Source organism: Talpa europaea, assembly GCF_964194135.1.
Source record: "Talpa europaea genome assembly, chromosome: 5".
NCBI classification, from domain to species: Eukaryota; Metazoa; Chordata; class Mammalia; order Eulipotyphla; family Talpidae; genus Talpa; species Talpa europaea.
The window spans coordinates 36,502,348-36,527,712 of NC_140071.1; positions in this window are offsets into that span (position 1 = coordinate 36,502,348).

Genomic DNA, 25,365 nt, shown 5'->3' on the forward strand with positions numbered 1-25,365 from the left:
CTAAGTCTGAGAATTCCACAAACTGGAACATATATCTTGGTGGAGAAAGCAGCCTTTAGCACATTCTTCTAGATTTCTTATGTGTCCTCAACTGGATGTACTAACAATTGTAATATACTATATAACTCATTGTACAATTTTAGGCAAAATATTTGAGTTTTAAATTTTAATAGGATGAGAGGAGAAGAAAGGCATTTTTGGAGTGTGATTTGGAAATTTATGGATGCAGATTAAATGACATCTTTGATTTTTAAATAATGAAAGTCATTTTTAAGTGCAGTTTTAGTATTAAAATAATAATGGTCATAGAATGATAGGGAAAGTGGTTTTAACTAGCTGTCTCTTTTCCTACTCTATCATCACATTTATATTACAAATTCATATAAACTGTACATTTCCTCATTTATTATACTAATTTTCCACTTTTCTACAACGAAGATTTTTCCTTTGATTACACTCATAAAGTTTCTCTTTCCTTCATTAAGTGCTACCAAGATTCATAATTACATAGTTAAGATAAGCAAAAATATTTTCGAACAAAGCAGGGATGAAAAAATACATGTGTAGGGCCTCGTCGGTTGGCGCAGCGGTTGAGCGCTGGGTTGCGAAGCTGCCCACAGCCTCTGCAGCGCCGGTTCGATCCCCGGCGGCCACCGGGCGAGGGTCCCACATGGCGCGCAGACCTCTCCTGTCGCTCGCTGCTCCCCTCAGCAGTGTACTTCGGTCCTTCTGCATGTTCTGTTCCGCGCTCTGGCTCTGGTGAATTCTCTCACCCTCCGGCACTTCTGACTGTGCCCAGTGTTTGTATAAATAAATAAATAAATCTTAAAAAAACAAAATACATGTGTAGTGTCATTTAGTTCACGTACACAAAAATTTGGCTCCTGCTGTTTATCTTGTAACAGTTAAATTTCAATTTGTTAAATTTGTTTCAATCAGCTGGCAAATCACAGGGCTTCCATAATAGTGCTGATCAAAATAACATTTGCTATATGAATGAGAATTCTCTATGTTCTTCCCTATGTTTTTCACTAAGCTTGTGACAGCAACTAATCTGTCACTCTCAAGCCTCTAGCTCAGCACCTGGAAAATCATGACAAGTTGGTAAGTCTTTGTTATTTTTTTCAAGTAATAAAACATTAATTCACAGATCTGATCTCTGTCATTCAACTGAGGGTTGGTGCCATACCACAACTTTGGTCAGCTCTCTTCTTCATCTGCGGCACAAGAAAAAGAGGAAAAAATTAATTTAAAATGTCTAAAAGACAATCAGCAGCATGTTTGTATTATCTGGCCATAATTATTTTGGTACTGAAATCTTGAGATGCTTAAGAGTGATTTATTAATCTGGGTTTTAGACTATTCATTGTAGTAATGTTTAAATTTAGTATTAGAAATAGGGGGGTTAAAAATGAATACACTAATTCTTGTTATATTATTTTCCTAAAGAAAATGACAAAATTCAACCAAATTTAGATAGAAACAAAAGATGACTGTTTTATAGACACCAAACTGCTAAAACAAAACTAATTATTATTCCCTTCAGATCACTTTCCCACTCAATTACTAGTTATTAATGCTTTTGAGTTTGTGTTTACTGCTAATTTACTATATATTTGTAAAAAGCTAGCCCTTTTGTTTTTCTGAAATAAATTCATTAAGAAATCAGGCTGGATGCTTGTAAAAACATTTTCAACATGTAACAATTTCTATAGGTAACATATGAACCTATCATTAATCAATTTATAAATGAAACTTTCATTAGGAGATACAATTAAGGTAATACATATCAAATTTTCCTATTTTTGTCTCTATCTCCGTGTTTGGGCAGCCATCTGACAAAGAAGGCTGGAACCATAACTTTGAATTTAAATTTTTCATGTTGATGGAATGAATTCACACAATGATAAACAACTCATTTCAAATATGGTTCAGACTAGAATATAATTATCTCTACCCCTAGAAAGTAGGAATTGAGTTAGAAGTTTTGGCACATAAGATTGCATAGAAAAACAAAGTTCAAATTTTTAAAGGAATTTTATTTTATTTACTTTTAGAAGAATTTTAAAATAGTTTTAGAGAATATCAGGAGTGACAGATATGGGTAGTTGTCCATAGAATATATATTCTAACATGTCTTTTTTTTTTAAAGATTTATTTATTTATTTTATACAAAAACCAGGGTGCAGGCCAGATGCGTGGGAGGGTGAGAGGATTCACCAGAGACAGCAGGGAACAGAACAGGTAGACTGATGAAATACACTGATAAGGGGAGCTGCGGGCACGACAGGATAGGTCTGCAGTGCCACTAACATGTCTTAATAATAAAACTACATTTTTATTTAGGGAAGTTTTGCATCCAGTTAAAATATACTTGCTTCTCCAGTTAGCTTCTGGAGTACCCATGTGATAAATTTCTGAATTCTGTAACATAAGTATTTCACCTTCCTGTCTCCCCATTCCAATTGATTTTTACTTGACCTATGGAGAGAATGTTTGCTTATGAAACAGTTTTCTTGTGCCTATCCTAACAGAGTTTAGGATTGTAGTATCAAACACCAGATGTGTCAGTAAACAGAAGACTCACTACTGGAGTCTTCTTGCTAAGATCCCAAACGCTGCATAGCAAAAAAGGATGTTTTCTACATCTTATATGATTTCCTGACTCAAAGTCATGATCACAATTCATGGAAGTTTTTCCATTATTAAATTTGAAATAATGTGTCACATAGCCACAGTAACTAGAACAATAAGTCACTGAATATACAAGCTAGATAAATAGGAATAACATAGACCTCCAAGAAATCAATAAACTTTTAATGTCAAGTAAATGATTCACAAGAAAAGTTAACCCTATCCAGCTTAAACAACATTTGAAAGCTTTGTTTTAAAATGCATTAGAAACATTGCTACAAATATATTTATTAAAATTACATAGTATTATCGGGACATTAAAAACCTACAATTTCAAGCTAGAGGCCAATGAGAGAATGGTCCACATCAAAAGGACCAGAAAAGCAAGTGCTGACATGGCTGTATAGAAAAAAGAACCTCCTGACACTATTGGTGGGAATGTAGAGGGTCCAACCCCTATGGAAAGCAGCATGAAAGTTTCTCAAAAGAGCAAAAATGGTTCTACTATGTGACCCAATAATTGCATTCCTTGGTATCTACCCAAGAAATACAAAAACACTAATTCAAAACAAAACCTGAACCTCGAAGGTAATAACAGCACTATTTACAGTAGTTAAGATATGGAAACGACCTAAATATCCAATAACAGATGAGTGGATCAAGAAGATGTGGTACATATATACAATGGAGTATTGCTCATTAATCAAAAAAGATAAACTCATGTTATTTGCAGCAACATGTAATGATTTGGAAGAGACAATACTAAATGAAATAAATTGAAGGAGAAAGATAAATACCAGCTGGTGTCAGTAATATTTAGAATATAAAGAAAACAAACTAGGAACCAGAGAAAGACAAACCTTAAAAACTAACCTTGAAAACCGACTGTAAAATTGAAACATCCAGCGTGGGACGAGGTTCTGGGAGAGACCTGAGCAGAGGTGGAAGGCAGCACAATGGACTATGGTGGTAGACTATGGGTGATTTGGTGGCAGGTACTCTGTGTTAACTGATGGGGAGAATTCTTTTTTTTTTTTTTAAGATTTATTTATTTATGCATACAAGAGCTGGGATACAGGCCAGAGATGTGGGGGGGAAGGGGTGAGAGGATTCACCAGAGACAGAGTGGGGAACAGAACAGGCAGACTGACCAAAATACACTGCTAAGGGGAGCAGCAGATGAGACAGGAGAAGTATGCTGTGCCATGTGGGTTGCTCCCTGGACGCCCAGGGATCAAACTTGTGCTGCATTAGATTGCTTCATAGTGCTGTGCTTAACCTCTTGTGCCACCAGGGAGGCCCAGATGATGGAGAGAATTCTAATGTAACCACAATTAAAAGAATACATTATTTTTTTTTAAAAGGGAGTGAGTCTCATTAAATTGAATATACTTCTAGTTACTGGTCATTTATTCGAGCACACCACTTTTAGGACCAAATGGAAAATCTGAAGTACTGTGTAGATCTACGTAAGTCTGAAGTTCTATGTAGATATAGAAAGACTATTAAACAAGTTTATAAAGTATTTCCTCAGTATATGGAGTAAAACAAGTTAAACAGTAAGTTTGTGAATAAGTCTCCATATGAGATTTCATTAATTATAATTGTAAGGAATGATGGAGCAAGAAGAAGCATTTCCATGAATTTTGTAGAATATATTATTTCTATATTAAATGCAATTACAAATTAAGAATCATACTGAAAAGAATCTTGAGGTATGAAAGTTTGTTCTTGTTTATGTACCTCCCTCCTTATGGAGATCACTTTATCTCACTTTCTTTTTGTCCTTTTTCCACTGAGAATGATTTCTTTCTAGGTAGTGCCAGATGCATCCACCAACGACGTTTCTCTATCTTCTCAATTATATAATAAGCTAAAATTTGAATTTCTTTCCACAAAATGGGGCAAAATCTATTCCCTAAACAAGGAGAAAGATCAATTTTGTAAAGTCTTTAATTAGTTTTTTTTTCATTAATTACAGAAATTTAAGGAGAACAATAACAAAGACAACACATTTGGGGAAAGATGAAGTAGAAATAAATTTCCTTGTCAGTTTTAAGCAAATCTTTGAATGATATGGGTGCACAACAAAAATAGAATTAGAAAAAAACTAATTTTATGTCTAATATAAAGGTCAAATATGGTTGGGGCCATTCTTAGAACAGCAATAAACAAGTAAGAGAAAATGAAAGGATTTTTACAATGTAATTACACATTACAAATTTAATCTTACAAAATATTTTAACTTAAATATTTTATGCTTAATTATGCTTTTATGAATAATAGTAAATGTAAGTAAAATTTACAAATTTAATGTTCTGTCCTCTACTGTTCCTTAACTATTAAGGAGTTGAAATCTGAACAAAGGGAAAGAGTCTAATCTTCTAATAATAGGTAAGCTCCTGTGTTCGATATTTCCCACAAACAATAACAAGGTAACACAAAAATTTCATGCACTGAGCAACAAAGAAAAGCGCATTGTGTTTGGTAAGGCAACACTAATTCTAACCTTCAAGTTAAAATTTCACTAGATTTGGAAATACAGTTATCTTTGCAGTAACTTTTAGCTCAGATGAATAAAAGGAGAGTTCAGTAACTTCTGTAACAGTCAGTTTCATTAGTTTGATTGATTCAGATATAACTCAGAATCACTGAGAATTACTTGAAAATACATCACTATGTAGGAGAAATGTTTATTGAAATGGAAATCAATGCACAAAATATTAATGACAGTGGAACAAAGTTTCTTTTTTCAGAGAAAGAGCATGAAAAGTTAGACCAATAAAAGACATCTTATAACGTTCTGTCTTTCAAGTAGTTTTCAAAATAAATAATATCTTTGAAAACTTGGGCAGAAGTGAAAAAAGCCAAAAACTTACACCAACCAGGATTTAGAATAGTTGACTGCCAATAGTTATTGAATTACTGAAAATAAGAGAGTGAGATATGAAATGTCCTTTCACTCGATCTAAGGTGATTCTGACAAAGGGGGCAAACACACTTTTTTATACATAAAACAATGAAGCAAAATGGTTTGTTGCAGTGAAAATTCATGATGTAAATACTGGCAATTACCAACTGTATTTAAATCATATTTACTTCAAATCTAGTATTCTCTTCTTGACCATTGTGCTTGATATGAGTTCATCAACAGGAGGGTATATGGAGTAGGGGCAACTTGAAGGGTCTGTCATACACTTAGAGAAATTTGAAATTCTCAATTAAATAAACAAGGGATAAAATAACAAATTGTATATTGCCTATAATGAGGTGGCTGAAAATGCTCTAGGAAGTTAGATAAAAAGTCGGTAGGATTCCAACAGGAGTGACTTATACAAAATTATTTTGAGTTTTGTTCAGTTAGAGAATGAAACCAGTGACAATTCAGTCAAGAAAGTTAATTTAATGTGATCGTATGCCTCTGAATCACACAGTGTTGTAAACTAATGTTACTACAACAAAAAAAGAAAAAAAATCACCTGAAACATTGCAGAAAGTCTTATTTAGAAAATTATATTTTTTCATCAATGCCATCTACAAGGACAGAAATGCATTATTGCATTATTTCAATCATTAATGCATTATTTAACTGACAATTGAGTTTATGTTTTGTGACATTAAAAATTAGTTTTGAGACTTCTGATTTTCAGTTCAGATCTTAGTTACCACTTAATCCTATCAATAAGCAAAAATCTCAACAAACTATAAAAGTTGATAAATCTTAGATATATCAGAGAAATAAGATCACAGAACAAACTTGTCCCCAAACAATGGAGAGACAGACAGGAACAGAGGATCACAACATACTGGAGCAGAAACTGTACAACGGAAACCTCTGCAGGAACTATTACCAGGGTAGGAAAACTTAAATTATAATTTATGAGTTGTTAGAGGCTCAATATGGGAAAATCTTAGAGTTAAACATTTCAAGGGAGTTTGTTGACTATGTCCCTCCACTCTCTCCTTGCCTGTACTGTTTCTTCAGAGAAGTCTGATGTCAGCCTGATTGGTTTTCCTTTATATGTTATCTGTTTCTTCCCTCTTGTCAACTTCATTATTTTTCCTTGTCTTGGATTCTTGGGAGCTTTACTATTATGCGTCTTGCTGTATTTTTCCTTTCATCATGGAAGTCTGGTGTTCTTGCTTCTTGTATGTCTAGTTTCAGCTCCTTCTTCATGTTTGGGAAGTTCACTTCAATTATTTCTTTGAATATTTTCTCTGTTTCTATGTCTCTCTCCTCTCCTTCTGGGATTCCTATAACTCTTTTATTTCCTTTCCTCATGGAGTCAGAGAGTTTCCGAAGTCTTTCTTCATTCTTTTTCTTCTTTTTCATTTGGACTTCTCTATCCTTTTCTGTTTTGGTTCTTTTTATTTCTGTGTCTTCAATTGTACTTATTCATTCTTCCATTTCATCTATTCTGCTATCACTGCTTTTCCCAGAGTTCTTTAGCTCCTCCATTAATCCTTTGATCTCTGCATTTCTTTCACTTCCCTCTTTAGGGGCTCATTTTCATTCTTCTGATCGTTAATTATTTTTCCCATAACATTTTCGACTTCTTTCAGATTTTTAATCATGGCAATTTTACATTCTCTATCGGGAAGATTTGCAAGTTCCTCTAAGTCACTGGTTTTGCAGTCTGGTGTTTGATTGTCTTTTTGTCATGTGTCCTTTCCCCTGGGGACGTACTTGGTTGCTTGTAATTTTTCTTCTCCCTATTGCTTGTTTTCTAATTTGTCCTAAGCATTGGGCCACTGTGTCACTGGTACTGGCCGGCATCTTTTTGGTGCTCTCTTTCTGGGATGCCGGGAACTGGTGGTCCAATCAAGTCCAATACTGTTATGCCATAAGTCCAGTAGGGCAGTGGTATTATGAATATGTTAATGGTCGCTATCCCTGAAAATATCCTCCTTCTGTATTTGCTTAATTCCAGAGGTGGGTCTTGAGGTCCCCCAGACTGCCCTAGCAGTGGCTGGATCACCTGCTGGGCTCCAAATTGCTGGATCCCCCCCCACCCCCCGGGCTCTGACTCACTGCCAGGTAGGCCTGGCTTGTGGGGGCCTTCAGCTCACCTCTGACTGTGGGGACAGCCCTTTCTCAGTTCCACACAACAGCTTTGGTAAGGTCTGGACGTGTGCAAAATTCCCTGTCTTATATATGGTGGACCCAGTCATAGAATATCATGCTTTTGTGAATTTTGCCTCCAGGAGCTTCACAAGATTTTCATAATGAATATAAAAAAAATAAAAAAAAATAAACAAACAAAAAAAAAAAACACAAAAAAACCTCATGCTACCAGATAGGGGAAGGAGAGAAGGCCGTTATGACATATGTCAGACCATTCTGTTCTTCTTAATGAGTCCTTCCCTCAGAGCCTAATCTGCTGTGGCTTTATTAGAGCTTTGCCTACCTAGGAGAAGAAAAATGCCCAGCTGTAGCTCTCTCTAGCCTTCTATGTAGGGAAAGAGAAATACATATCATCTAGTCACCTCAAGTTGTTACCCCGTCCCACCTAATGGGAGAAGGAAAAGTGACAAAAATTGATAAAATTCACAGTCCAGGAGCACAGGCTTAACAGAAAGATTGAGATATAATCATAGGACTATAGAATGCTTTCCCTCTCTCTACCCCTTTGGTCACTAAAAATCTATTTACTTGAGTTTCTTTCACCCATCACATTATGTCCAGATTTCAACCTAAAAATTACAAAGCATACTAAAATGCATGAAATATAGTTTGGAGAAGCTGAACAAGCGTGGAATCATGCATGGCAAGAATATTGTAATTGTCAGAGTATTGCCTATGCTAACAAATTTAATAAAGTAATAGATAAAATAGATGAATTGTAAGACCAAATGGGCAATGTAAGCAGAGAAATACAAATTCTAATAAAAAATTAAAATAAATGGTAGATGTCAAAAACATTGTAATGGATAATAATAAAGTACTTTTGATAGGCTCATTAGCAGACTACACATAGTGAGAGAATATCTCTAAACTTGGGGATTAATAAGCAGAAATTTCCAAAACTGAAAAGTAAAGAGAAAAATGACTGAAAAAGAAAATAAAACAGAATATCAAAGAATAGTGGTATAACTACAAAAGGTTGTGATGTACACATCAAAATACAAATGTAAGCAGAATACCAGGAGAAGAAGAAATACCAGCTAAAGATTGCAATACAGCAATATTGACCTAAATTTTTCCCCAAATTAATATCAGATACAGATCTAGGAAATTCACAGCAAACCAAGCAGGAAAAATGACCCCCCAAAAATGTTACATATAGGTTATAGTTTTCAAACTTCAGAAAATTAAAGATTTAAAAAAAAAAATCCTGGAAGACAGTGGGATATAATAACCAACTACAGTGAAGCAAAGTTAAGAATTTAATTTCAGGGCCTCCCCAGTGGCACAGCGGGTTGAGCACAGTGCTGTGAAGCTGTCTGCAGCTGCTGCAGCATGGGTTCAATTCCTGGTCGGCCAGGGAGATTCCCACATGGCATGGCAGACCTCTCCTGTCGCACTTTCTGCTCCCCTCAGCAGTGTATTTCAGTTGTCTGCCTGTTCTGCTCCCCACTCTATCTCTGGTGAGTCCTCTCACCCTCCCACACCTCTGGTCTGTACCCCAGCTCTTGTATAAAAATAAATAAATCCTTTAAAAAAATAATTTCATAGGCCTCCCCTGGTGGCGCGGCACTTGAGCACTGGGCTGCGAAGCTTCACGCAGCCTTTGCAGCGTTGGTTCCATCCCCGGTTGCTGGTGAGGGTCCCACATAGTGCGACAGACCTCTCTTGCCGCCCCCGCTGCTCCCCTCAGCAGTGTGTTTCGTCAGTCTGCCTGTTCTGTTCCCCACTCTGGCTCTGGTGAATTCTCTTGCCATCCTGCGCTTCTGACTGTACCCAGTGCTTGTATAAATAAATAAATAAATAAATAAATAAATAAATAAATAAATAAATAAATAAATAAAAATTATTTCATTTATCCTCAGAACCAGGTCAGTTAAAAAGACTAATTATAGGGCCTCCCTGCTGGCACAAGTGATTAAGCACTGCACTATGAGGCGGTCCGCAGCCTCTGCAACACAAGTTCAATCCCTGGCCGGCCAGGGAGAAACCCACATGGTGAGGCAGACCTCTCCTGACTCGCCCACTGCTCCCCTCAGCAGTGTATTTCAGTCAGTCTGCCTGTTCTGTTCCCTACTCTGTCTCTGGTGAATCCTCTCAACCCCCTCATCTCTGGCTAGTACCCCAGCTCTTGTATGCATAAATAAACAAAACTTTTTAAAAAAGACTAATTATAATAAAGTAAAAATCAAAATCAACAAGCAACTATAAACCAGAGACACACTGGGGGCAGGGGGAGAGAAGGGAGTAGGATCAAAACAAGGGGGGGTGAGAATAAATAAAAAACAACTAAATTGGAAAAATTAAAAAAAGGAGACTATAGAGTGAAAAGTATTGAAAGAAAAAAAAGCTAGAATTCTATACCATGAAAAAATGATCCTTCAAAACTGAAGGAGAAACACTTTGTTAGACAAATCACTTTTCGGGTAGACTCAGTAGACCTTCTTTGCAAGGAATCTCAGAATTTCTTTAGAAAAAAGGAAAATAATGTCAGAAACTGATATCTATGTAAAATAAGGCAAAGCATTGAAGAAATATGTGAAGGTAAAAGAAATATGTGAAGGTGAAAAAAAATTTCATTGATCTTAGGATAATAATTCAAAATAGTAACAGTGTATACAGTTAGGTTTGCCCCATACGTAGATGCTTAAGTAGGCTTTTGTGTAAATGAGTAACACCAATGATATAAGGGATTTGAAGAAGGAATTAGTAACATTCTATCACACTATGTACTAATTTTGATGAAACTGGGTTTTATTTAAAAGTGGACTTGAAATACTTATAAATTTGTGGTGCAAATTCTAGAACAACCACTAAAAAGTAAATATATACGATATATATGTAATTTTAAAAATGGAGAGAAAATGAAATCATAAAAAACAATGAAATCATGGGCCTCCCTGGTGGCTCAGGCAGTTGAGCGCAGTGCTGAAAAGCTGTCCACAGCTTCTGCAGTGCCAGTTCGATCCCCACAGGCTGTGGAGCAACCTGCATGGCGAGGCAGAACTCTCCTGTCTCGCCCACTGCTCCCCTCAGCAGTGTATTTCAGTCAGTCTGCCTGTTCTGTTCCCTGCTCTGTCTCTGGTGAATCCTCTCACCCTCCTGCACATCTGGCCTGTACCCTGGTTCTTGTATAAATATATAAAATCTTTAAAAAAAAACAAAAACAAAAAAAAGCAGTGAAATCAATAAAAAACATCAAAAAGTGGAAGTTAAAAAGGAACAAATAACAAACCACAAGTAGAAAACAGTAGAAGCTATGGTATATACAAATCCAATGATATAAAAATTACTTTGAATATCAATATTCTAAATGCACCAATGAAAAGATTTTCAGAAAAGATTAGAAAACAAGATCTAACTACTTGTTTTCTCTACTAGAAACTCACTTTAAATATGAAGATACCCAGCCCAAAGGTAAAGAAGTAGAGAGGGATATGATATATTAACTCTAATCAAGAGAACGTAGGAGTGGGCTATTAATTCTTTGTTCATTCATCTTAGATTTTTTTTTTTTCAAATTATGCTTATCAAGGTAAAGTTGGTTTACATCACTGCAACTTTTGGGATTATAGGTTTAATCCTCCACATGGTTCATTTTCACACCATGCCTGCTACCAATGTAGCAATAATCCTCCACCATGTTACATTGGGCCCATAGGTGCTTCAATTCTTCTTTTACAAAACTGGGTCAAATGCTGGTTCTTAGGGATAGTATCCTGAGGACATGCAGAGAATATCGCAGATCCTGTCTCCTTTTCCTACAGAGTAATAAAATATCACAGAGCTATGTAAGACTGTACTCTGAGCTCAAAAGATATGCAACTTCCTCTACAATAATCTCAGTCTTCTCTTTTGACACATAGTAATTCTTGTTTTACAATTTTAAATAGCTTACTTTCTAAATTGTATTTTTTTTTTAACAGTGCTTGGCACGTAGCACTTATTTATCTTTTTTTTTTTAATAGAGGCATGTTATTTATTTATTTATTTGTTTGTTTTTTGTTTATACATGCACTGGGTACAGTCAGAAGCGCAGGAGGGTGAGAGAATTCACCAGAGCCAGAGCAGGGAGCAGAGCAGGCAGAAGGACCGAAGTACACTGCTGAGGGGAGCAGCGGGCTCAGGAGAGGTCTGCACGCCATGTGGGACCCTCCTCCAGTGGCCGGGGAGCAGCCGGGGATCGAACTGGTGCCGCACAGGCTGCGGGCAGCTTCGTAACCCAGCGCTCAACCGCTGCGCCACCGGGGAGGCCCTAAATTGTATTTTTTAAAAGTAATTTCATTATTGCTATGAGCTTGATATTGTGGAATGGTATCAACAATGAATATAGGGCCTCCCCGGTTGGCGCAGTGGTTGAGCGCTGGGTTGCGAAGCTGCCCGCAGCCTCTGCGGCACCAGTTCGATCCCCAGCTGCTCCCCGGCCACTGGAGGAGGGTCCCACATGGTGCGCAGACCTCTCCTGCCGCCCGCTGCTCCCCTCAGCAGTGTACTTCGGTCCTTCTGCCTGCTCTGCTTCCCGCTCTGGCTCTGGTGAATTCTCTCACCCTCCCGCGCTTCTGACTGTACCCAGTGCTTGTATGAATAAATAAATAAATAAATCTTAAAAAAAAAAAACCCAAAAAACAATGAATATAAAATTTACATTGGAATCTACCAGTCACATTCCCTTCATGTGATATTTGAGTACTCATGAATGTAAACTGCAGAAATTTTTTCTTGGGATCATGAAAGTGGTAGTGAAAGCAATTTCAAGTATAGCAAATCTCTGTGATGTAAAGGAGAGAATCATTATACATTATTTGCCTTTGGAAAAACAAAACTATTTTATATTATAAATAAAATATATAATATATAATGAGATTTTGAGGTTTCATTGTTTAAAAGGTAGGAGATATAAGGAATATTATTCCTACCAATCACCAATTATATACTCATGAAGATTCAAAAATAACCACAAATGGTCTAAAGGATAAGCTATGTGTCTAAATCTTGGTAAGATATCTGCCTAATAAATCATAATAAATTCTTGTACTATGTGTAAAGAATTCATATTCTATACCAAAATACATCACCCAAATATGCACAAAATTTCGGAACACAGTGAACACTCCTATCTCCACTATGGGTCGGTTTCTCTCTCTTATAACTTGATAGAACTATGTTGATTAAAACATTATATTGAGGGCCTCCCTGGTGGCACAAGGGGTTAAGCACAACACTATGAAGTAATCCATAGCTTCTGCAGCACAAGTTTGATCCCCGGCCAGCTAGGGAGTAACCCACATGGTGCAACAGACCTCTCCTGTCTCGCCCGCTGCTCCCCTCAGCAGTGTATTTCAGTAGATCTGCCTGTTCTGCTCCCCACTCTGTCTCTGATGACTCCTCTCACCCCCCCGCATCTCTGGCCTGTACCCCAGTTCTTGTATGCATAAATAAATAAATCTTTAAAAACAAAAAACACTATATTGAGTAGTATGGAATTGGAAAGAAAAAAAAAAAAAAACAAGGAGCTGTACTGGAGAAGAACAAAAGGACATAGCATTTTATGTTCAAAGAATTCCAACAGTAAGTGAATATTGGGCCAGCAGGAGTTTAGCACTAAAGCAGTAGATGATGGAAGCTCAGTTTTCAGAACTACTCTGTGAATTGCAAATCAAGCTTAGTGTGGTGCTTCAGTCTGAGATAGAAGAGGATAAAACAATTACCATATAAGCAAATAGTAACAAGATCTATTAGACATGGCATCTACCTGAGGGCAAACACAAGTCAGGATGAATAAAAGACATTTATGAATTAGTATCTCAGTGTAAAAATAAAGGAAATTGTATGTAATAATATTAATGGAAAAAATGTAACTTTTCAAATAATCTTCAAAAGAAAAAAGATAAATACTTTGTTTTTAAGCAAACAACTCAAAATAATACAAGAAGAAATGAGTTATATGAAGCAGGAAAAAAAAGAAAAAAGCTTTAAGATGAAATTGAGTTAAAATGAAAATGGGGCTTGCACCTTCAGAGCAGCATAATAAAAATGCCCATTGGAGGTAGTTCTGATTGCATTTGATTACAGAAAATCAAGACTGTGGGATGGAGGATAATTTGAGACACCCATCCAGAATGCAAAGAAAAACATTAAAACCTAAGTAAGACAATACATAATATGATATAACAAAGAAATCCAATCTAAGCATAAGGAATCACTGTTTTTTCAAGTGAAGAAGCAAAAACATCACAAGGCACAATTATGAAGACAGACTTATTTATTTACTCTAAAAAAACCCACCTGATTTATATACATAGACTCATCAACTTGAGGATGTACCACAGCCCCCTTTTGATGGGCATTTATTTAGTATCTAATCATTTACTCTTATAAATGATTTTATGGTGCTTCATATTTTTGGAGGTTTATCTGAAGGGTAAATTCCAATAAATGGAAATGCAGGGTTAAAGAGAAAAATGCATATGCATTTTTATGGTGCCAAATAATCCACTAGTGAATTTATTTAACATTTCATGCTTATCAGCAATACATGAGAATAATTGTTCTCCAAAGTCTTGCCAAATGAGTGTGTGGTCAAATGTTTGGATTTTTGCCAATCTGTTACTAAGTGATAATTCAGCATCATTTTGGTTTACATTTCTTTACATATAAGTAGTACTGCACAGGTATACATATTTTTAAGGTTTATTTTGTTTTCTTTTCTTTGAATTGAATCTCATATTTATCTCCCTTTATGTAACTATCTTTTTGGTGCACCTCAATTTTTAAGAGCTATTTTTCTTATTTAAAGATCATCCCTTTGTTTATGAAAAAAATAGAAATAGTTTCTTCCAGTTTTTATTTCAATTTTGCATAATAAGAGTCTCTTCCTGCCACCCAAACACGTAGTTTAGGGTATTGAATTTATTAAACATATTTGATACATATTATGAATTCTGAATGCTATTCAAAAGGTTTTCTGTTTTCCAAAATTATCAAGAAATTCATCCCCACTTTAGTAAAACTGTACTTATTTTAAATATTTTCAACTCATGTATATTATTCTAAATAGCTATTCAGTTATCTCGGGTTTTATTTTTTTTATAAATATCTATCTTCATTCCCAAACTTAACTAATTTTTATTGTATGTCACATTAAATTTTATGTTATTGTATATTTCTGGATTCCTGTATTATTTTATTTGTCTCTCTATTGACATGCCAAATAGTCACTATTATGTTTTTTCCCTTCTGCTTTGATTTGCCTTGTTTTCTTTGTCTTTTTGTTTTATTTTATTATTTTTATTAAAATAATATTGATTTATAATACTGTATATGATTTAAGGGGATAGGTTCACAGGTATTCAGATTATATTGCCACATAACACCAACCACCAAATACCCATTACCCTTCCCTAATGGAGAATTGGAGTCCCTCATACCTTTGTTTCCCATCTCTACTCTCCCCATCTAGAAGTCTTAATTGTGCACTCAGATTTCGAGGGTCTGTTTTGGGTTAGCCTTGTCTGTTCCTTTGTTTTGTTTCTCTATAGTCAACATCTGAGTAAAATCAGATGGTATCCATCCTTCTGCCTTATTTCACTTGCGATAATACCCTCCAGTTCCAACCATGATATCACAGATGGCAAAATTTTTTTTATACCTGAGTAATATTCTGTGTGTGTGTATGTATGTGCATGTATATTTCCATAAATACATATAATTTGGCCATTGTAAGTAGTGTTGCAAGTAACATGGGAGGACATACATTGCTTTGAATTAATATATTTTTTAAATTCTCTGGATAAGTACCAAGAAGTGGAACTGCTGGATCATGTGGTAGATTTATTTTTAATATTTTGATGAATATACTCTGTTTTCCATAGGGCTCAACCAGTCGACAATTCTACCAACAGTGCAGTAGGTTTCCTTTTTCTCCACATCCTTGCCAATAATTGTTGATAGTAAACTTTTTAATCTGGGTCATTCTTATGATAGTGAGGTGGCATCTTATCATGGTTTGGATTTTCAATTCTGTGATAAATGATAATAAACACTTTTGATGTGCCTGTTGACCATCTGTATGTCTTTTTTGAACAAGTGTCTATCTACATCTTCTGCCCATTTTTTGATTGTGTTGTTTTCTTTTTGATGAGTTGAATGTGTTCTTTGTAGATCTTAGGTAGTAGCCTTTTGTTGTATGTATGATATGTGAAGTTATCTGGCATTTGATAGGACATCTTTTCATTTTAATGATAGTTTCTTTCACTGTGCTGAACCTTTTTAGTTTGATATAGTCCTATTAATTTCTGCTTTTGCTTCCCTTGCCAGTGGAATTCCAAAATGCATCACTGAAGTCAATGTCATAAAGTGTTTTTCTCATGTTTTTATCTATGTATTTTACTGTTTCTGGCCTTATATCCAAATCCTTCATCCATTTTGAGTTAAATTTTGTGTAAGGTGTGACAGACTAGTCTAGTTTCTTTTCTCTGTGTGTCTGTTTTCACTGTTCTGTTTTCCCAATACCAGTTGGTGATGAGACTTTCCTTTCTCCAATGTATTCTCTTTACTCCTTTGTCATAGATTAACTGCCTGTACAATTGTGGGTTTATTTCTGGGCTGTTAGTTCAATTCTATTAGTCTTTGAGTCTATTTTTATTTGAAAACCATACTACTTTTATAATTACAGCCTTCTAGTATAGTCTGTAGTCTGTGTGTGTCAATTCTTATTCATTTACTGTAGCATAATTTTCAATAGTTATGATACAGAAATAAAGTAAATATCAATCAAATGAAAAGGATTTTTTAAAATGTTGTACATGTAACACCATTCAGTCAGAAAAAATTAACCAAAAAAAGTCATTTGCAATAACATGGCTGCATCCAAGGTAATTTTGTTAAGTGAAATAAATCAAAGAAAAATACATACTGTGTGAACTAATTATTTTTTTAAAATTATGTATTTTTACATCAATTCCAAAGAGCACCTGCACACCTCTGTTTATAGCAGCACTATTTACAATAGCTAAGCTTTGGAGACAACTCCAATGCCCAAAAATAGATGACTGGATCAAGAAGATGTGGTATATATACACCATGGAATATTACTCAGCATTCAAAAAAGATAAACACATGCAATTTGCAGCAACATGGATGGCGCTGGAAGGGATCATGCTCAGCGAAATAAGCCAGAAAGAAAAAGAAAAATACCGGATGGTCTCACTCATAGCAGGAATCTAGAAAACTTAAATAAGGGACCAGGAAAAAGAATAACTATAAGAAAGAAAATATCAAAATCAACAAATAACTATGAACAAGAGACATTCTATGGGGAGTGGGGGGCAGGGAGGGGAGGGCTTGGGGTCAAAATAAGGGGGTTGTTAATTGTAAGGGGAATATAGAAATAAAATTAAAATAAATAAATGATAAAGAAAAAATTATGTATTTTATTTTTTATATTGTATTTTCAAAATATTTCAAATTGTGGGCAATTTTGGCTTACAAAACTTACACTTCTTCAGATATATACTATCACACCACATCCAACAATAATTCCAATTTTGGAATGTGACCCTGAATGATGATTTGCTTTTAGGTAAATATGTACACCATTATGGATAAATAGGATGGACACAGTAGTACTTATTAGATTCTGATTATTTGAAAATCACTATTCTGGATGTTTTATTCATTTTACTTAACCATTTTTAAAAATAATGTGTATTTATAAGATATGCTAATGCTATTAGCAAAATTGTATGTATATTGATAATCTGACACAACATTTCTAGTATGTATTATCATCTTAATCTGAGTATAGCCAATTCTGTGAAGACCATGTTAATTTCATTTTTTTATTTGTTTATATAATTAGCATCTATATCTCCTACAGATCAAAAACTCCATGAGGGTAGGAAACCATATGTGCTTTTGCCCACTATCACAGCTCCTGTGCCTTACTAGTAATTTAGCATATGGAAAGTATTCATATTTATTTATTTAATAATTTTTTTCCAAAATCATCCATTTTTAAATTGATAAATAAAATACAAGAATACAAACAGAAAATAAAGCCAAATGAAATTTTGTTAAATTGAAAGTAAACTTGGTATCTGAAACTACATAAAATATGATCATCTTTCCCACAGGAAAATCTATATAAAACAGTCAGTGTCAAGGTATCCACCCTTTGAGGCTACTTTAGTCACATATTTATTGCAATAAAACATTCTACTTAAACTCTCTTTTGCCAGGACTTAAGTTCTTTTGCACACATCTTCTAAAATGTACCACAATCTGAAGAGACGTGTGAACTTGTACCTTTGAATCATATACAGCTTTGTAACTGTTACCTCAATTAAAAACAAAAAAGAAAGATCAAAAAACAGTTTGGGGCAAAAGAAAAAAAAATGTCCCACAATCACTCCTGCCTCCTGGTATGCACAGACATTCCCTGTGTGTGTGTTTTAACTGAGGCTCACTTTCAATAGAATACAGTAGAAGAAATGGAATACCACTTTGTTCTTAGGTAATAAAGAGACTAGAGCTTCCACTTTAGGTGATCATTGTCTCTTCTTTCTTGATCTGAGGGAAGTCAGCTCCATGTTGTGAGGTACCTCATGGAGAGGCCACGTGGCAGGAAACTGAGGAAGTCACTGAGGAAGTCACTTGGTGAACAGCCAGCAAGGAACTGATTGTGTTTGGAAAAGGACAAAGTTTTAGGTGAGAACTGCTCACCTAAAGCTGAATTGCTAAATCTGAAAAATTTCCAAGTTCTGTGGTATTTGTTATGCACTAATAGATAATACTTAAGTTGAGAGAAGGTGACTTATTTAACTTTGAGTCATACATACTTTTCATGGATAAAATTCTCAAACATTTTGTCGAGGAACGAACACTAGTCACTTGAACTTATACTTCTAACCACTACCAAAAAAATTGGAGGCATTCACTACCTTCAAGCATTCTGAAAAATAGTTTACAACTTTGCTTATTAGAGGAGTGAATTTTTTTTTCTTCAGAACAGAAAACAAAGTCTTGCAATCATGCAAATATAATATAAATCAATACTTGAATGTGTATATCCGGGGACATGTGTGCATTTTTGCAAGATAAAATGAGAAGAAATGCTTGGAATGCTTTTCTATAAAATCATACTTTCATTCCAGTCCTATTATAGCATACTGTAAGGCTTAAGTTTTATTTTAGATTTTAACAATCAAATGATACTCACGTAGGTGGTACCGTGTCTACATGTAAGGCAGATGCCCTATTTCCCTAGGCATTAATTTGACTTCTTAAGCCGAAAAACCTATCTTTTTCCTAGAAAGCTAACCCCACCAATTATCCTTTTATTATATTTTCATAATAACAAATATTGCCTCGTGCAAGATTTCCCCATTAGTGTTTTATATTTAAGTGCACACAGTCTGTTTAATCTTTCATCTTTATCATACTTCACTGATTAATCTAGTTTAAATACTATAAAAGTCCATAACCATTGCTATAAAAACTTATGCTTGCTTATTAAACTAGCTACTTTGCCATTGTCAGATGCAAGCAATAAAATTGTGCATAAATATAATGGAAGCAAACATTTTTGCAATTGCTAAATAGATCATATCTGTGCATATGAATGCTTTCAATTTAATTCAGACTTATACTGTGAACATCTAAAATACATTTTCTATGCAGATACTTAAAAATGTACATCTGGTTATCTAGAATGGGTACCTCTTCGTTGAATAGTTTCTTTTTTTTTAAAGATTTATTTATTTATACAAGAACCAGGGTACAGGCCAGATGTGCAGGTGGGTGAGAGGATTCACCAGAGACAGAGTGGGCAACAGAACAGGCAGACTGATGAAATACACTACTGAGGGGAGCAGTGGGTGAGACAGGAGAAGTCTGCTGCACCTTGTGGGTATCTCCCTGGCCGGCTGGGATGGAACCCACACTGCAGAGGCTGCGGACAGCATCACAGTGTGGTGTTCAACCACCTGCGCTACCAGGGTGGCCCAAATCGTTCTTGACATGATATATACATACACATATATCAAAATGATCAGAAGGCTGTTCTTTAAATGTTCAATACTTTTATTGTGGACAAAATGACTTCCAATTCAGATAAGTCTAGAGAGGTAAAACATATCAGATATTCATTATATATAATAATATTACATATAAACTATAATGTATATAAATGATATGTAAGTTAACAATCTGTTAGTTGACCCTTAAATAATCATAGCTGTTGCATTAGAAGAGATTGTTGTGGGAAGACTGAGGGTGATAAGAAAAATATGACATGAAACTTAGTACTAAGTAACCCCATCTTGGTCTTAACTGATTTGTAATCATTTACTCAAGATATTGCCAATCTTTATCCATAGCCTTTTTTTCCCCAAAAAAACTTGACTTAGTCTATGTTGTAAGTGGAGCTTTTAACTTAGAGTGTTTTAGGGGAAAAGTCACATAACTAAAGAATTGGGTAAGATTGTCTCGAAATCCACTAAGGACACACTCTTATAAATAACAGCATTGGGTTGTATCATTAACTCAGACTGGGCCTGCTCATCACCAAATGACAGATTGCTTTTAGAATTGCCGAGCACTGGATTGAGATGAATGGACTGTTTGGTTTCTTACTCAGCAGTATTATATATATATATGTATATATTTTTTTCCCTTTCTTGGTTTATCACTGCATATTTTTCACATCCATAAGGGAGATTAGTGTTCACTGGGAAATGGAAATTGTTAATACACATCCATCAACAAAGAACAGAATGAACAGAGATAAACACAGAGAAGAGCACATTCCATTTTTCATCAGATTCAGAGAGAAAATGATCTATTTTTCATTCAATCAATGGATGGATAAAAATATCCTGGACTTACTATTCCTACTTGTGTCTAAACACAATTCATAAGTCTTAATTCATTAGACTAATGTGTTTATAAGGCAGTTGAAATGTCAAAGCTCTGCTGGATTTAGTATAAACTTAAATTCCATTACCTGGCAGGCATTAATTGCTTATGGAGCGTAGGGATTCTTCCCAAGGGTCTTATATGTTTCCTTTTGTCATTTTGCTAACTATTCTGTCTAGACGAACTTAAAGCCCTTAATCCACCATAGGGATCAATAAACTGCACAATAATTCAGTCCTAATAATTAGCTTTCACTTAAACACAAATGGTCATTTCATTGTGAACTGCAGTACAAAATGATAATGAAATAATTAAAAAGACAGATGAAAGAGTGACTTAATAGGGAAGAGGCCTTACTGTTCAATTAGAGGCATTACCATTCAACCTTTTTATTACTGCCACAACCTTTCAATTTTTTAAAAAAATAACACTTCAAGCTCTGCTCATTTAACCCATGGCAGTATCACCATTATACGCATGATCTTATGATGTGAGCCTTATGCGACATACTGCTGTGAAGCAGTGGTCTCCCTGAAATTATTAAAATGGTGAATATTTGATACAAAGGTCTATAAATTGCATATAAATCATAGCACTATATTGTCCTGATTTCTAACATAAGGGATTTTCTGAGCAATCACAATTTCTTTTAAAACAGGATTAGCCCTACGTAGTTCCTTTGAAACAGCCTCAAAATTGTGTAGAATAGTTTCAAGATACTGGATGTACTGAAATAAATGGTAAAGGCATCTCATTTTTTCCCCCAGTGAATTTTCTAGGATAGTCTACAGTGCAAAATTTCTTCATATTTGCTGACCTGACAATTTAGTTATAAGTCCGAAAAGGTACAAAACTTCATTAACCTTTTAATACATTCTCACAGATGTAGGGTGATAGATATGTTTGAATCTTTATGATCAAAGCACTACCCTAATAGCAAAATCTTTCACTTTACCTTTGCCATGTCCTGCTCTTATTTTAATTTCTACTCTATCCTCACTTGGATATGGACAGGCTGTACTTCAGCTTTGCCTGTATCTGGAGACATTCATAATCAATTTAGCAAAACCTGCTACTTTTCTTGCTATTGGCACAGGGGATAGGACCCTTGGGCTTCTCAGCCTCTGAAACTAAGGTAAAAGTCTCCAGGAAAGGTCTCAGCTCATTAATCCTGATTAAACTTGGAAAGTCACACCCAAAAATGGACATCCCAGGTGAAGCATATCTGTATTTTTCTAAATACTAAGGGGATGTACTTTTAAGTTAAAAAAAAATCCACATCATGTCAATATTAAAAGGAAGGCTACCTCACCATATAGAATCACATTATCTGCCACAAAGTAGAGATGGGAATTTGGTATCTGATGAATGAAGCTTTTAGAACTTGAAGGAAGTCATTCATTTCACTTCCCTTATCCTTTTTATTAATATTATATAAGTTTATAATCAGTCAGCTATTATTACCTCTTTCCACACCCCCCCCCCAAAAAAAAAGCAAAGGTTGCTGTCAGTTTCAACAGAGCAGGCTCACTTGGTAAAAACTTCAGATGAACATGCAATGGGAGGATACACACACATTTTTTTCCTATTTATTGTGGAGTGCACTTACGCAACAAATAGCGTGTGTTCTGTATTTTTTAAATATTAATCATTCTGGATTTTGAAATATAAGTAGTGTCAAGGGTTTTCGATAAACTGCTATGGATATGAAGTGGATGTGGTTTGTAAACTAGAATGAAATATAACCTGTACTTTAGCCACAGGTCAGGCAAAATTTACATTTGAAATTGAAGTGGTTTATATCCACCCAGAATAAATGAGATCAATTGTCTGCAAAATAACCCATAGGTACCACATAAACTTAATACTACAGAGACTGTTTCTATAAAGCAAGAGTTATAATTTCTCAGATAAATCATAGCAGCTAAGAAGTATTCACAGGAATTAACTATAATTAACATAAAATTTAACCTTAGCAGTACAGCAACAGAAGTCATAAATCTGCTTGGACCATGTTTGAAAGGATAATTAAGGAGTGAGTTCTGATTCATCATGGCAATGTTTTTACAACTGACTTCAGGGAAAGAATCATCTGAGACACTGTTCTAAGATTTCTGATCCCACCTCTGGAAATTCTGAGTCACTATGTCTGTAATGGACCTTAATTATTCAATAAATATTGGGCATGCAGGTAAAATTATCTTTTAACTAGGCATGATATCTTGTCTACTTCACCTAGTTTGATGGCAGTTCAGTTTTGCTTTATTTCCTTTACTTTGATGCAAAGCACAGAGGATTCTCTCATGAAAATTTTTTTGGTTGTAGTTTTGAGTAGCAGGGAGAAACACCATATACAGTTAACTAGAGTTTTATAAGTGAATAAAAACCATGTGTTATAATTTAATGTTTTAGTTGCCCATAACTAAATTTGAGTCAGAACTTGAAAAGTTAATAACCATTAAGTTTTCAAGTTAAATCTCTGGAAGTGTGAGTCTAAGAATCTGACTTAAAATTAATAAGGGATCAGGAAAATGAATAACTATAAGAAAGTGAAAATCAAAATCAACAAAAAACTATGAACCAGAGACACTTTTTGGGGGGTGGGGGGCCGGGAGGGAGGGATTGGGGTCAGAATGGGGCATGTGCAGTTGTATGGGGGAATATAAAAATAAAATTTATTATTTAAATAAAAAAAAAGATTTATTTTAAAATCGTTAGAACCAGGGCCTCCCCTGGCGGCACAGGCGGTTGAGCACCGCACTGTGATGTTGTCCGCAGCCTCTGCAGTGAGGGTTCGATCCTAGCCGGCCCCAGAGCCCACATGGCTCAACAGACCTCTCCTGTCTAGCCCACTGCTCCCCTCAGCAGTGTATTTCCATCAGTCTGCCTATTCTGTACCCCAATCTGTCTCTGTGTCCTCTCACCCTCCCACACATCTGGCCTGTACCCCAGTTCTTGTATGCATGAATAAATAAATCTTGAAAAAAAATCATCAAAACCTTACTGATGTGCTCATTTACATCCAAACTAGCCAGTTGGACTCCTTTTAAGATCTTTTATAACAATGTTTTCTTTTACAAAATTTTAGTCTGATTCTTACGTTAGCATGCCATGAAAACAGCATGTCATATTTCAGTATTAATATTGAGTGGCTATATCAATTAAATTGATTTACATAATCAATTAAATTGATTTGCATAATCATAAAAGTTAACTTAGAGAGCCAACACTCATTATCAATATCAGTTTCTATATGTAAGTCTACATTTCTGAAATAAATACAATGAACGTTTTAAAAAATGCATTGAAGTCAATATCCCAAAGCAAAACAAGGAACAGACAAAACTAAGCCAAAAGAAAGCCTAGGAATTTTTTTTTTTTTAATACAAGCACTGGGTACAGTCAGAAGCACGGGAGGGTGAGAGAATTCACCAGAGTCAGAGAGGGGAACAGAACAGGCAGACTGGCCAAAGTACACTGCTGAGGGGAGCAGCGGGTGAGACAGGAGAGGTCTGCTGCCCATATGTGTATGTCCCTGGCTGGGGATCGAACTTGTGCTGCAGAGGCTGCAGATAGCTTCAGGAATTTGACTGCAGAATTGAGGCTACAAGATGAGAGGGGATGCCTGGGGTGCAAAGGGAGGAAGGAACCAGATGGACTATCGTGGAAGATTATGGGTGTCTTGTTGGTGGATATGATGTGGAAACACACATCTGAAGAGGTATGTACCTATCCCCCCAAATCATAAACAATGTTGTAAAACAACATTACCTTAATAAAAATACAATTTTTAAAAAACAAAGCAAAGATTCACATTAAAAAATTAAAGAGTTGATTTAAATTTTCATAATTGTCCTTCTGATCATTTTTGTCATTTTTCACAACTCATTTTATGATTTTAATTTGGGTCCTAATTGGCCTTTAACCTTGAATTTAACCAATTAGTAGAGATTTGTTAAATGTTTTTCTTTATGTTGCATATATTACTTTCAGTTTGCATGTACTTTTATAACGTAAGGTGGAAAACTGAGATGAGAAATGGATCAGAACAAGAAGATTCAAGATATTTGATAAACACTTCCTTTTTTGTGTATTGCCATTTTATGGTCATATCTGTCCTTCAATTTCTGAATACAGCATGCTCTTTTATGCCACCATGTATGTCAATTAAGTGTTCCCTTTGCCAGGAATATGCTTCCTAGTCATTAGCGTGTTTTCTGAAGTCATTTCAGAAGACCCATTCTCAGAAGTCTCCCTTCACCTTCTCTATACCCCAACTTTGAAATAATAAAACCACATTTTCTTTCTGCTAATAAGGACTGAATTTCCCCATATTTCCCAGCTCCTTCATTCTCATTACTTTGTCCTCCAGGCTGGAATCCTCATAGTAATACTTCTTTCTTTCCAAATCCTTACTCTTCACCTTTCACAGTTGGTCTGTCTCTGTCAATTCTACCTCTACAAGATGCTCTAACTTTGTTTTGGAAATTCTTCCCTCTACCAAAATCTCTCAGGCCTTATCTAGCCTCTGTGTCTCCATTTCCTCCTTTTCCAGTCCTTCCTTTATTCTCTGGCCAGCATCTTATTTTTAAAAATGCAATTCTGATCCTAATGTCAAAAGGCTTTAGCAAGATACAAGGGATATTTCATAGCCTGGCAGTATTTATTCTTGTGTTATTGCTTCCTATTCA